General features: G+C 37.2%; 1 protein-coding gene across 5 annotated transcripts in view; it reads left to right on the top strand.

Moving 5' to 3' along the window:
- Window positions 1-115: 115 nt before the first annotated feature.
- The window catches only part of hycc1 (hyccin PI4KA lipid kinase complex subunit 1), a 39,214-nt gene continuing 24,415 nt past the window's right edge, over window positions 116-14,914 (top strand). Inside the window, exon 1 of one of the 5 annotated variants that reach the window (XM_051873827.1) lies at window positions 116-282. The gene's annotated coding sequence lies outside the window, so the exon portion shown is untranslated. Of the gene's footprint in view, window positions 283-6,257; window positions 6,473-8,239; window positions 8,319-10,742; window positions 10,866-14,914 lie in introns of those variants that run through there. The other 4 variants (XM_051873828.1, XM_051873830.1, XR_007926675.1 and 1 more) reach the window with 4 other exon arrangements.

The raw sequence follows: 14,914 nt of genomic DNA, 5'->3' as shown, positions 1-14,914 counted from the left end.
TTACAACAGACACAGTCTACCTCGCTAGTGGAAACCGTATAGCACCGCCTCCTGGATCATTTGATTGGCTGCTATTTGTGGACGAGGCGCTGAGTTTTATATGCTCTTCCGCCATTGGCCCGTGCCGCTGTCAATCAGAAATTCTAACTCGCTCCATGTTAGACTGAAGTGCGTGAAAGTACTGCTGAAGGACTCGCGTGTGTTCAGATATTTCAGCGTTAATGGACTAACTGAGACATAAACGAGACGAGCGGGAGAGAGGCTGTGCAAATAGCATGATAAGTGAGTATATATTCAAAAACAGCCTTCGTGAAAGCTTTGAATATGTCTCGTGTACATGCACCGATGGCGTGGCGGTTCATCTCATGTGTCTGACTAAACAAACTGAGCTCTTTTATGTGTGTCTTTGCAAACTTCATATGAGCACGCACAGATGTGGACATGTTAGATGAGAAGGGCTGATAAAGGACTGACATTGCTTTTGCTGTTTTAAGCAGTTGGCAACACAGTTTATGCACGAGCTGTCATTGCTGAAGTGTGTGTATGCGCGCGCGTGGATGCATGCGCATATGTATGTATGTATGTATGTGTGTTTCTGAGTGTATGTACGTGTGTGCATGGGTTTATTTGAGTATATTTATGTTTATGCATGAGTGTTAGTGCTTATGTACATGTACATGTGTGCATAGGTTTGAGTGCCAATGTATGTATTTGAGTGTTTGTGTAACGTGTGTGTGTGTGTGTGTGTGTACATGCTCACTGCATGGTTTTCTGTGTTACATGTTTGAGTGTGTGTATGCATGCATGTAGGTGAGAGTGTAAGTGCTTATTTGTCTTTGCAGTATAGGTGTGCATGGATGGATGCGAGCCTTGTGCGTTTTTGAGTGTGTGTGCATGCAGTCTGTATGTCTTTAAGTTGTGTAATGTGAGTGCACACTCATACAACAGTCACACGGTTTGCTTTCCTTCCCGTCACTGCAGGGCAGATGATCAACCTGTTTTTAAAGGAACGACGAGATTATAAAAGGAAATGACCTCTATCATATGAGAGATAAGAGTCCAGTCTGTTTGTATAAAATCACAGTCATGTCCGCTCATCTGACAGCAGATTAGATGCAGATGTGGCTGGTGTTCTTCTGGCACATAAAGAACACAGTTGTACTGATGAGTTCTGCTGTTATCATGGCATGTTTTGTGATCATCTGGAGTATATGTGAGCAGAGAACAGCTGAACATTACTCATAGGTTTCACTGACAGTTTCAGTAGTTTCAGCCTCAGATTGCTCCAGCCACAGTCTGTTTATTGACTGTCTGATGCGTACTGTAGCCAGAAATGACAAGAGCTGGTTGAAATCACTGTTGAGTTATTGGATTTGCTGGGTTAGTGGCATTAAAGATGCTGAGAGATTGAGTTTGAGGCACTTAGTAGAAAGTAAAATGAAGGTTGATTAAAAGCAAGAAATCAATATTGGTGAACCGATAAATCCCAAGATTGATCTTTTAGTGTATGCTGTTACATTAAAATGAGTAAAAAACATTATTTGTAATCGCATTATGCCTTGTGCTTTGTTAATTATAATTTAAAATAAAATAAAAAAGCACAGACTAAATGTTAACTGGTAGGAGGAACACATTCAGTCATCTGAGCTTAATTATATTTGCCTGCTTTTGATTACCCCATTACAGATACTGCTGTCATAAAAATACACTTACTTGTAGGTTTAAAATTCTACATATGGCACATTTAATGTCCAACAGTGAATATTTTAGCAAAATGTATATTTTAGTCAGAATTATTGCATTCTGTCAACTTATATACAGTATATAGATATTAGCCAGCCCTACTGTGAAACAGACATGTTCACAAGTCTCTTTAAGGTCCAATCCAAGTCAAGGCCCCAAGTCTTTGGGATCCAAGTCAAGGCCCAGGTCTTTGGGGTCCAAGTCAAGGCCCAGGTCTTTGGGGTCCAAGTCAAGGCTCAGGTCTTTGGGGTCCAAGTCAAGGCTCAGGTCTTTGGGTCCAAGTCAAGGCCCAAGACTTTGAGGTTCAAGTCGAGGCCCAAGACTTTGAGGTTCAAGTCGAGGCCCAAGACTTTGAGGTTCAAGTCGAGGCCCAAGACTTTGAGGTTCAAGTCGAGGCCCAAGACTTTGAGGTTCAAGTCGAGGCCCAAGACTTTGAGGTTCAAGTCGAGGCCCAAGACTTTGAGGTTCAAGTCGAGGCCCAAGACTTTGAGGGTTCAAGTCGAGGCCCAAGACTTTGAGGTTCAAGTCGAGGCCCAAGACTTTGAGGTTCAAGTCGAGGCCCAAGACTTTGAGGTTCAAGTCGAGGCCCAAGACTTTGAGGTTCAAGTCGAGGCCCAAGACTTTGAGGTTCAAGTCGAGGCCCAAGACTTTGAGGTTCAAGTCGAGGCTCACGTCATCTCACATTGAAAATGGACAGCAAGCAAGTCTTTTGACAGCTGTGCAACACTGCAGCTCCCCTTTGGATTAATTGATTGCTTTTTTTTTTTTAATTAAATCCCACAAAGATGATCAGAAGGTAAGACTTGGATATACTGTTACTGTTTGTTGTTCAGTTATATAACAGCACTTTTCCAATGGGCGATGAATACGCATGCCTTCAGATGCATCACGCGTGTATATAACAATACTTCCTTGGTGTGTTTGCTGCAGCACATTTTGATAGAGAATGAACGACTTAAGAAAGAATAGTAAAATGTTGTTTCATGCTGTCATGTGGGGTAGTAAAGAGAGAACGTAATCGGGAAAGCCATACCGAAATGACTTGTTTACTGTAAAATGGTTCTCGGATTAAACAAACAGTTTAAGTCTTTTCCTGTATTATTCTTGGGCAGAATAAGCTGTCCAGACTTAATGCCGATAGTCAAAAGTATAGCAATGTGTCACTGCCGTTCCACTAACGCAGCCCTTAAGGGAGTTCTACTTTTTCTCTTGCACTGTTATCATTCCAGCCTCTGTGGTTTGGATTTTCCTCCCTGAGCAGTGATCTGCTCCATGTCTGGCCTTTAAATGGCACTTTATTAAGACTGCACACACAGATGCTTATTAATGTGTGAAAGAGGTCTGTTTGTGCTGGGAAGTTTCATTACTGTCAGTGTTCTAGTGGATGTCCACTCTCTGGTCTACATGCATGACCCACAGGCAGTTCATTAATCTGTGATTCAAATCAATACGATACAGTCTGAAGAGACAGGAAGTGCAAATATGCAAATGTCAGTGGTTGTAATGTGTTAGAGTCTGTGTCGTGTAATTGGCACTGACAGCGTCGCAGCATCCTCAGGGTCCAGCCCTTTAGAGCACAAACGCAGAGCTGTCATTAAGAATAAGAGGTTTATAACTCATTGCAGATTTGACAGCACACTCACGGCTCTGAGAAAAATGAGAGATTTGTGCTGCCTCCTTATCTGCAGCCTTAATAAAATTGAGTTTTTCTTTTCCTTCAAGTGCCCCCAACAGCTCAATTTTTCATGTACATTTCAGCTAATAACTTTTCAACCAAGTGGCCTAGAAATAATTATTTTTTCCCTTCTAATTAAATGCACACTGTGATTGCAATTTCCACCGTACATACTTTTTTGAGCTTTCATTTGATCAGGCTCAAGTCAGAGTCAGATAATCTTAAGATTAAGCTAGTCATTGTTTGCGTTTTCTGCAGTATCAATACAGTGATACCAGCTACGCGTTTTCGCTCTCTCTCTCCAACGGTGAATGAATACACACCTGCCTCCTGTTACTCACTCGTCTCATTCGCGCTGGTTGAGTAGTGTTGGTGTTACAGTTCCTGAATTTCAGTGCGTGGTTGCAGTTATTGTGCATAATTTTACTCATTACCGCGGGTGTCGCGCTCACACCATAAAGCTGCCTCTTAAAGACTTACCGAATACCAAATTGAGTGGCTTACCATGATTAATCGGTCAAATATACACATTTTTGTCAAAATGCCATCTTGCAGAATATTCAGGTAAATACAGTCAGTTTTGGAATGTGAATAGTTGAGAGAAAACGTTGTGTAACAGTATATTGGATCCGTGCATAATCTCTTAAAGTGACAGCAGCCTAATAAACCTGCTGCTGTCTGTCATGTTAATTGAACAAAAGACAAAGAGAAAATCACTCACTGCTCTTGACTGAATAACTTTTTTATAACTTTAATTGTAAGCATTAATCTGTATTTAACTTCTACAATGAAGACTGTCCAGTCTTATTTTGTATTTGATTACTTTCATTTCTGTACTATTTCTTAGCTGAATACACCTGAAAAACTTAAAGGCACAATATGTAAGATTTTTGGATTAAAATATCAAAAAACCACTAGAACAGTGTTACATATTTTGTTGACTTGTGTACTTGCATTATCCCAGATGTTTCCAAGAATGTTTAAATCCAGAGAAATAAGCAATTTTAACCAGGACACGGATCGTGTCTGTGCGTTGCCTATCAGTGACATCATACATGTGTTACCCTTGATTTCCGGTTTTATTTTGTCTAAACCATGGACACACCAAAGATGCTTTAATATATTACATGTTTTATTAGACAAGGGAACAATGTCTGGATACATTTATAGACAGAAAACGAATTATTGTTACATAGCTCAACACATTTACTCTTAATGTATCGTTTTCTTGATTTTCCACGAGTACCATGTTTTTATCACGCCTCTATGCTGTTAGCCACTTGACAAAGTAATCAGACGCAGCTTTATTTTTAGTAACAGTAATACAGCATTTTCTCCATCATACAATATGTTTTATAATTAATTGCATGCCATTTAGCAACACAAGCCATCCAGCATTTATTAATATGATATTCTAATATCGATCTAGCTTACTGCAGTGTCGAACAATTGTCTCACAGCAGCCGCAGAGCGAACGCTATAACATCATTTTCAACACACTCAAATGTATCTAATATCCAGCAAACGCTCCAGCGGCCTCGTTCAGCTCCAGCATCGCTCAGCCCTGCTCTGCTTCATACTACAGTAACGTTAATAATCTCATCCATGAACATGATTTCTGCCTGAGTCCCGTCCTGATTCTTTTTCAATCTCCCAAGATTCCGCTCTCAATCTCGGTGTCATCAAGCTACGCCTTTATTTTGAATAGATGACCTCTAGCAGCAAAAATTTACATAGTGTGCCTTTAAAGGTGTGTTTTTCATTTGTCTCTTTATTCTGTTGTATTTATTTGTGCTATCATTTGCAATTTGTTTATTTGTTCTTATTTTACAAAATTACCCAAATTATCAAAAGAATAATAAAAATATCTGTATGGCAGTATATATGGCAGTTTTCCCTGTTGTATCGAAAATGGTATCGAATATCGATATATTTTCAAGGTATCGTATCGAAGTTGGAAATTCCAGTATTGCGACATCACTACTTTGCAATAGTTTTGCATGTTTAAATTTGTCATTGCCTACCTGCCTTAGTATTCCAGCCAATGGACTACTATTATTTTATAATGTTTTACACCTTTCTGCTATTTTGAACCACTTTGCCAACTTTTTTTTGCTACTTATCCAATTGTCATCAAATTTGGCTCAGATCAGTCCTCATAAAAGTCACAAATTGTGTTTTTGGTGTTTGACAACGTTTACTTAACGAACTTGCTGGCAAAGACATCAAACAGGAAGTGAGGTGGTATTTCTGTAACGCTTTTGGATATTGACACAAAAATTTGCATGCATCTTTGCCACAATTACTTGAGAATATCATGTAAATTTGATGACCGCAGCACCTACTGGTCAAATATTATAAAGGTTTTTGTTCTTTACTTACTTCACCACGAAGGTGATTTATGCCATTGTGCTTGTGCAACAGTTAGCAGTAAAACTTGGACAGTACTTTACGAGATGACTTAATCAGTTTAGTTGTGTACATTATTGTTTGTAATGGTATTCAAATGTTTTATTATTTGCATAGGTAAAAGAACTACAAATCACCAGTAAGCAACAAAACAAACATTTAAACAAACAGTCAAGAGCACTACATATAAAAGAGTAATTGACTTGAACTGAAACTACTCACTGTGAGGAATTAAGGCCTGTATGATGGTGTTTCCCAGTTTCAGAGGATGTTGTGTGTAATTAGTTTCTGCTTTTAAGCTAAATGCATTGAAACTGGAAGCAGAACATTGTTTGTGTTTGCAGGATTGCTCAAGTCATGACGTATTCCATATGTTCAGTCACATGCGTTAGGTGTGGCATTCAGTTCTGTATGGCTTCTGTTCGTGATTGTCATTCTTGTCTCATAATCTCCTGACAGGACACACTTGTTCTGATATTACTCAGACGGCTGTGTCGTGTGTGAGTTGCATAATTTTCTAAATGGCGTCTGGAGTCCAGCAGCATTAGTGTTTCATAAAAGGTGTGATTATATTTTTCTGTGCTAAAGGTGGATTTTGTGATTGTGTCAAACTGAATATTGCACAGGAAAAGGAACGCCTTGAGGGTGAGTCAAATGATTATTTTCACACGTTGTTCAGCTAATTTGTGACAGCAAAATGTAGTTTTATTTGAATAACATTTGGTGTTTTGAGGCATATTGGGATGAATGTTGTAGTGTAGTGGATCAGAATATTATTCAGCTTCCAGAAGATCTTCCTTGGTGGCTTTTGTGAATTTGTCGGTCTATGAACAATTTGAGTTCAGTTCTGATAAGCTATTTCTTGGGTTATATGATGTTTTAGCCTAGTTTCATTAAAGGAAAAGTTCACCAAAATTCAAAAACATGTAATCATATCATAAAGTTTACTGTCATTTAGCGTACAACAATTTTTCTTTATTCCATGGAACGCAAAATAATTTCTAGTGTAGTGGTTGACCGAAATAGATTTTGCTATTCAAAAGATTAATTCTTTTGATGGTTTCAATGAAAAAAAGAAAAACAATTAATTTCATTGATTTATTTAAAAACAATAAATTCATTTAAAACAATTCCAGCGAAAGGTGTAATTTTCAGACTTTTTAATTACGTTTTGTGGCTTTAATGATTTTGATGTTTTTCTAATATCTGATAATTGCCCTTAAAAGTATATTGGATAACATATTTTTAATGGTTTTATGTTATTAACATATGAATTTAATTTATTCATTTATTCTTTTGTAGAATCAGCTGAAGAATGCATATGAGAGAACAATTGACAGAACCAAAAAAGTCATTCAGTTCCGCTTTTTTATTTGAATAACTAATTCTGAACAAGAAACCAAACCATATCTACAAATGTATATCTATATATCATAAAACATATTTAATAGATTGTTTCAGTGTTTCCCACAGGATTTTGTGAGACTATGGGGCCTGAAACCTCCCCCCAAAAAACAATTAGAAAATGATAATAATAATAATTTTATATTATTATTATTATTATTATTATTATTATTCCTATGATAGTAATAGCCTATATATTGTAAAACATGCACTGTAAAATAAATGAAAATGAATATTTCATTAGTATGTTAATTTACCTACAGTAGTGAAATTACAATACTTTTGTCCTAATTTCTTCGTCACATTACAAATCTAGTGAAGTGCTGTAATCATCTGCCCACAAAAATGTTGGAAATTATGCAAATGTGAAAATAATGTGTTACTGGTGGCCGCTACATTGCCAAATGCATGGTAAACTCACAGCACATGCAGAGATGGAGATCACCTCATTCATTCAATGTGAACTGAGCCGTTCTGAGACGCGGAAAACACTGGGTCACAAGCTGATTGTGTGAGCAAAGTGTGCGCTTCACTTTGAAATACACTGTGCGAACAGACTATATACTTATTTAATTAATTCGTAGACTTTTGCGATTTGTAAAGCGCACAAAGCCATATCGCGCTTTTGATTTTAGTTCGTTTGACAGATACTTTGCCAAAGCAATTGCGCAAAACATAACATTAATAACCTTTTAATGTTGTCGTTATTAGAAGTTTTGAAATATTTTCAGCACAGATTAGACAATAGTGGGCCATCAGAGTCTGGGTACTTATTAGGAAACACTGAGTTTTCTATGTGAAATATTCACAAATTTGAATTAAATGAAATTAACATTTTAATTTTAAAAAATATTTACACAAAGTTTTACTCTGTTTTTGGAAACTTTACAATCCAAATATCAGGCAAAGCAGATTCAAATATCAACTGATGCCAATACACCCAAATTAACCCAATTTTTACTGATAAATCAATCCCTTTCTTAAGGTCTGTCACCTTCTGGCAGAACATCCGGACTGATCTTTTCCAATTAACAATGGAAATCGATGGTGACCACAACTGTCAAGCTGCAAAGAGGACAAAAATGTAGTGCGTATGACTCGTCTGCTATTTTCCAAGTCTTCTTAAATCATATGATAGCTTCGTGTGACAAAAACTAAATTTATGTGATCAGTCACTAATATTCTTGCCTTTCAGTTTTGAGTGAACTGTTTAAGGTAATTATGCAGGTCTTAGTTTGTACAAAGTGCAGATTAGCTGAACCCATTCTGCTGTGGCACGACTACCGCTGGTGCCCTGAGTATAAACCATTTCTCTCTTTGTTGGCTGTCCATTAGTGTGGTACTTAAGCAGAATAAAAGCTTTTCTAAATGGCAGTAAAAATAATCAATAAACTTTTATCCGCCTTCTGATGTTCAAGGTGGACCAGCCCTACCTGAACAACCGTCACGACACCTCCACATGAAAAGCATCACAGATGGTGTCACAGAAAACAGTCAAATCAAATGAGAGAGCTAAGATATATTTGAGTTTAAAATAGATAAAAGTCTAGACGATGGCTTTGATGCATCACAGAAAGAAAAAAGGACTTGTCAAACGTGGATGCACAGGGTTTATTGGCAACATCTAGGTAATGATACAACGACATGGCATTGGCGGTAATGCTGATGCTTATTTGCTTCATAGTGTTCAATGCATTTGAGAAAGTGAGTCATTTTAAAATGTACAAGAATGTTTGATGCATATTGCATGCAAAAATGGGTGGCTTCAAGCTCTTTGACTGGCTTTACTCAATTTCTAGAAGTCAGGAATGCACGGTTTTATCAGTTGTGAGGTTCATGACATCAAATTTTTGAAAGTTATTTTGAAGGAGAATCTGTTTTGTCTGACAGTAGCAAGTAAACAAGATATCCTTGAGCACACCTGTATGTCCTGTTCTGATTGAGTTATGACAAAGCTGTGAAAAGATACTAGCAGTGTGTGCTCAGCAGACAGGTTGTTAGAGTGTGTGAGTGTGAGAAAGAAACAGTGATTTTTTTTTTTTTTTCCCCCACAAAATCTGCTTGTTGAGTTGTCTGAATGACTAAGTCTAAGGGAAGTTGTAAAGTCTGGGGTTCAACTGAGAAAAATGGAGAAAAATCCTGGAATGTTTTCCTCAAAAACCATAATTTCTTTTCAACTGAAGAAAGAAAAACATAAACATCTTGGGTGACATGGGGGGGAGTAAATTATCAGGAAATTTGAATTCTGAAGTGAACTAATCCTTAAATTATGCACTCCTATGGCCAACTTTGTTTATAAAAAAAAAACTTGATTGTGCTAGTCATGAAGGCGTAACTCCATTGTGGATGCACATAAGCTGCATTCACACAGGGCGTCGGCGGTAATGCTTCTCATTTTCTTTTGAATGGACGTCACGCGTTACCAAACTGAATTGTGGGTTCTGTTGCATTGCTTGCGGCAGAAATTGAAAATTTTTCAACTTTTCCAGCGCCAACACAGGCGTCAACCAATCAGATCGCCTTATGCAAATACCCTAGAGCAGTCGCTAGCCAATTGCGTTCATGCAACACCAGAAAGTAATTGGCTGTTGTCACTATGACAGTCAGCACCAATCTTTAGACATGCCCTCCGTCAATCGTTGACGCCGACGCCTTGTGTGAAACAAAATATGGGCGCTCAAAGAATTAACAACATTTTTTTTTTTTTTTTTTTTTACAGTAGTGCTTTCAATTGCTGAATAAAAGTATTATAATATTTTTATTTTTTTTTAAAACTTACTTGAACTGTAGAGAATATGTATTTATAATTACTTTTTTTTTTTTTTCATAATTTTCACTCAGAAAAAAAAAAAAAAAAAAGTACAATCTATCGTCGTTTACTGAAGATTAAATCATACAGGTTTGGAATGACATGAGTGTGAGTAAATAATGACAATTTTCATTTTGGGATGAGTTAAATCTAGTTAAACCTCACTTATTGAATAGTCTATTGTCAGATGACTAGTCAGCCATGCTGACACATTTCTGAAACACTGTACAAAACTGGTCCTAATCCTTCCACGTGAACGTCATGCATCTTGTCTTTCTTTTTTCCTCATTCATCTGTAATCCATCAGCCCCTGAAGCTCAAAATCCGACAGCCGTTTCAGACGGGTTTCCTGCCATTATTGTGGCGTGTCTAGCAGTGTAAGTGTTTTAATGGGCTCTTCTGTGTCTTCACTCAGGTCTGTGGATTTATTGAAACTGTATCCTCGGGGTTGTTTCTGTGCTGATGGGTCACTGTGGGTCACGTTTGCTCTCAGAGGGCCGTTTGAGAAAGAATCGTGTCAGATCCTGTTAATTCCTCCCTCTGAAACCCTGCGGTTGTGAAGTGAGTGAGTGTGTGTGTGTTTGGTTTAATTGTTTCAGTGGCATGCGTCTGGCAGCACTGGTCGAAGCAGACTGGGCAGATTTCCCTCACACCCCTCCAAAACACAAACCCTCCTGCGTTCTGATTGGCCCTCAGTGCCGCCCGGGTCTGCGTGGGTGGGTTGGGCTTAGAAGGTTTGAAACAGGAAATGAAGAACTTTGTGCAATGAGAGGAGTCGCTCTGTGGGTGTGCTGGGATATTCCTCTGTCATTCGGACTTTGAACGGTAAGTGCACTCAAAATAAAACATGCCGTCTGTCAGGAATCATGAGGAATGTTAGTGTCAATGTGTGTGTGTTAATGTTTGAAGTCAGCGTATGTGCGGTCATGTGAGTCACACACACTCAACGGGAGACTGATGTGTGTGTGGTAGCTCGAGTTAGTGTTTGAGTTGTCTGGACGTCAAACTAGTCTAGTCGATCTTAGTCTTCTCTGATGATTGACGTTTGTTCTTGTTAAGGTTATGTGAAATATTGCACTTTTTTTGGAGGATTTAAATGTGGAGTCAAATTTAAGAGGTCTAAACCAAATAAAAATGCATATGTGTTAAAAATAAACTGTAAGCGAATGGATGGACACGCTTAAGGCTTTTGAAATGGGAGTTTATTTCCGAGAACTAGTCAGTAGACTTTTCACCTTTTCTTTGCTGATTTTGTGGTAAAACTGTGCTAAAATCATTAAACTTATATGTAGTATTATGTTTTTTTTTTTTTTTTTTTTTCATTGCAAAATGGAACTATATTATTGCCCAGCTCTTTTATATAAATTTAGATATATAATAGAGCTGGGTAAAAAAAAAATATAAATTTCTCGATTTTAATTGATTCACATTTTTACAAACCAACATCAATTCTTAAATCCCAAGAATCGGATTATTCTATCCTGTTTTCAGTTGATGAATGAATGGAACATTGTAGCACACCTCCCATCCAATAAATCGCTATAATCTTTGTGCTTTGTTACTTTTGATATGAAACAAAGTCTCAGATTTCAAATTATGTCCATTTTATGATGAAATTCAAGTATGAACTGATCATTTCCTCCTCTTTTAAAGGGTTAGTTCACCCAAAAATGAAATTTGTCATTAATTACTCACCCTCATTTCATTCCAAACCTTTAAGACCTTTCGTTCATCTTCAGAACACAAATTAAGATATTTTTGCTGAAATCCAAGAGTTTTTTTTTTTTTTTATCCTCCATAGAAAGCAACAAAATTACTGAAAATACTGAGCCGGCTTTCGGACGTAGAACCTGGAAGCACTGCAACGTAAACAGCGTAGGAGGACAGGGGAGAGACAAATTTGTTGAATAAAGTCGTTATTTTTTTTGTTTCAAAAATATTCTTCTCGCTTCATAACATTAAGGTTGAACCACTTTAGTCCCGTTGACTATTTTTCACGTTGACAATGTTTTTGCTATTTTTCTGGACCTTGCATTTGGTAATTTCGTTGGTTTCTATGGGGGATAAAAAACCTCTTAGATTTCATCAAAAATATCTTAATTTGTGTTCTGAAGATGAACGAAGGTCTTACGGGTGTAGAACAACATGAGGGTGAATAATTAATAACAGAAATTTCATTTTTGGTGAACTAACCCAAAAAGCGTGAAATAAATATGAATGAACATCTGAAGGTAAGTTACTGAAATCCGTATCATGTCTTATGTAATTGCTTAGTCAGTGTTTCAACCGTGGAAAGACGTCAATAAAACAGCTTTAAACGCTATCACGTAACGTCACATTTACCTCAGAAAAACCATATTCAGTGACCATAAACTTGTTAGTCAGCTAGATACATTTTGGATAAATAGCATTTTGATGAATATATACACCATATTACATATTCATTATAATTTTTAATGTTATATATTTTTTAAATGTAATATTTAATGCATGTTTGAATAAATCTGTCAAGTTTCTATAACCGCCACCATTTAAATGTTTATATTTCAAAAAACAAATTGGAATAGAAATATAATTGTAAATTGTAAAGTTAGTATTATAACTGTATTATTATAAAAACTTCCATTTTGTATACAAATCAGTTAATTTTAGCTCTTAATACTATAGTAATTTAGCAACTGACTCCCATGTTTGTTTGTTTTTTTCCTTGAGAAAATTTGCCATGTACTCTATCTGATGTATCCAAAATAATCAAAATTGAATCGAATCGCAAGCTTGTGAATAGAAATCGAATTGAATTGTGAAATTTGTGTCAATATCCACCCATGAAATATATATGTCCAACTTTATTCACATGTATACAGTATACTCTCATATAAACTATATAGCAACTGTTTGATTGCTTTTATCTTTGCAAAATGTAAAATATATTTTCGCCCAGCTTGAATCTGCTTAATGTGACTAAGGCATGAGGATAAGATATTATAAATGGTAACATCATGATTTTCTATAAAGCTGCATAAAATGATGTGTATTGTGAAAAGCCCTATACAAATACATTTGACGTGATAGATTAAATCAAAGTCGGATTATGCAAACGCAAGGGGCAGACCTATGAAGAATTTGTGAATGATTGGGTGTTTCCAATTCTGTGAAGTTTTGTGAGTTTCCATTTGATCTGATCATCTGATTCAAAAGAAACTGGCTTAGCAAACATACAGTATGAGAGGATAATGTTCATGTGCCCGGCCCATGTCACGGTTCCTTCTTATGTTTGTGAAACCTGTTAGCCGGGTGCTTGCTGTCAGTTTTCCCTGCCACTTCCAGGTTTCCTGAGAATGGGTAGTGTGTTGTGATTAAATCATCTTCTGTGAACTTCTTGATGCTCCTAGTAGTCTGTTTCTCTGTTCTTATCTGTCTAAAGTGATATGATCTAGATGGACTCAATTTTAGGCGCACAGTGGTTTGAGGTTTCTCTAAAAAAGAAAATCTACAGCTCATCGCAGAAATCTGGGTTGTGGCCAGAGGGTGATGAGTGTTTTTAGATCTGGCCATTTCGAAACAGACGCGACTCTTGTTTTAGACACTGGCACTCATACATGCCAACAGAGCGTCTGTTTGATAGACATGTCGTGGTTTTGTAGTGTTACTGTTTGATTTCACATTTATTTTGTGATTTTTTTTTTTTTTTTTTAAGACAAAGCAGCACAAATTAATGGTGAAAAAGTGTTCACACAAAGTGATGAAGATCTTTGTTGAAGTTTGCATACCTGAAAGAAAACATGAAAGATCATCTTTCGCCTCTGAAACGACATTACTTTGCTGCTGATGTCATCAAGGCCTGTCATAACTCCTCCCCTCCAGTCATTTAACTCTACTTGTCATGATCCAGTCAGCTTCAGATGGATAAAATCAAGTTTACTTTTTTATTTCTCTCCTTGAATACCTTATTTTAATATAATGCTTTGCAGAAGTAAATCTGGTTGCCAGTGGCATTTCAGATTGACTTCAACATCTTTAACATCTCACTTTACTATGGCAGCAGCTGTGTAAAAACTGCTGAAGTCTCTGAATCCCCAGCTGTTGGCGTGTAGGTTACATCTGTGGTGGCAGGTACCGGTTTACCGTCTGCAGGGAGTGTCGAGGGCTCTCATTAACGTCTCTACACCCCGTATTCCACCCTCAGCTCTCAGTGAGCCACAGCAGGGGTGCTGTATTTACCTCTCCGTGGGCTTTAATCAGGCTCTGTGCAGTAATTCTAGCAGTTTGAAGCCACCAAGTCTCAGAATTGAGCTCTAATGATATGTTTGTCATGCGGCTGAATCTAAAAAGCCTCTTGTTTCCATCAAATCGTAGGTGAACGGTGACGTCTGTTGCTGGAGATTGAGTATTTATTATTTCCATTATGGAGCAATCAGAGTAGTTTAGTGCTCATGTAATGGTCTGATTGAGCTCTCTCTCTCGCTCCTTCTGCACTCTGTGCACTATATACTGTAAACTAGGGCTGGGATGAAAATATTGATTTCTTGATTTTAATGGATTCTCATTTAAATGAACTGAAATTGTTTCTAAAATCTCATTAATCAATCTTTTAGTCAATGCTGTTTTCAGTTGATGCATGATCAAAGCTTCACTGAACATTATTAGTAGCTCGACTTCCATTCAGTAATCACAATACACTTTGTGCTTTGTTACTTTTGATATGAAACGAAGTCTCGGCTTTCAAATTTAATGTGGCTTGACAGACACTGTAGCGCCTCAGTTCAAGTGGCACGTGAACCGATGATCTCTTCCTCTTCAATACTAGTTATAGAAATAAACACGAATGAACATCAGAAGGTATGTTGAAAGATACAGTACTTACTGTACTTACT

Source organism: Ctenopharyngodon idella, chromosome 19 (assembly GCF_019924925.1).
Source record: "Ctenopharyngodon idella isolate HZGC_01 chromosome 19, HZGC01, whole genome shotgun sequence".
Lineage (NCBI taxonomy): Eukaryota > Metazoa > Chordata > Actinopteri > Cypriniformes > Xenocyprididae > Ctenopharyngodon > Ctenopharyngodon idella.
This window is presented reverse-complemented; position numbering and strand designations above follow the sequence as displayed.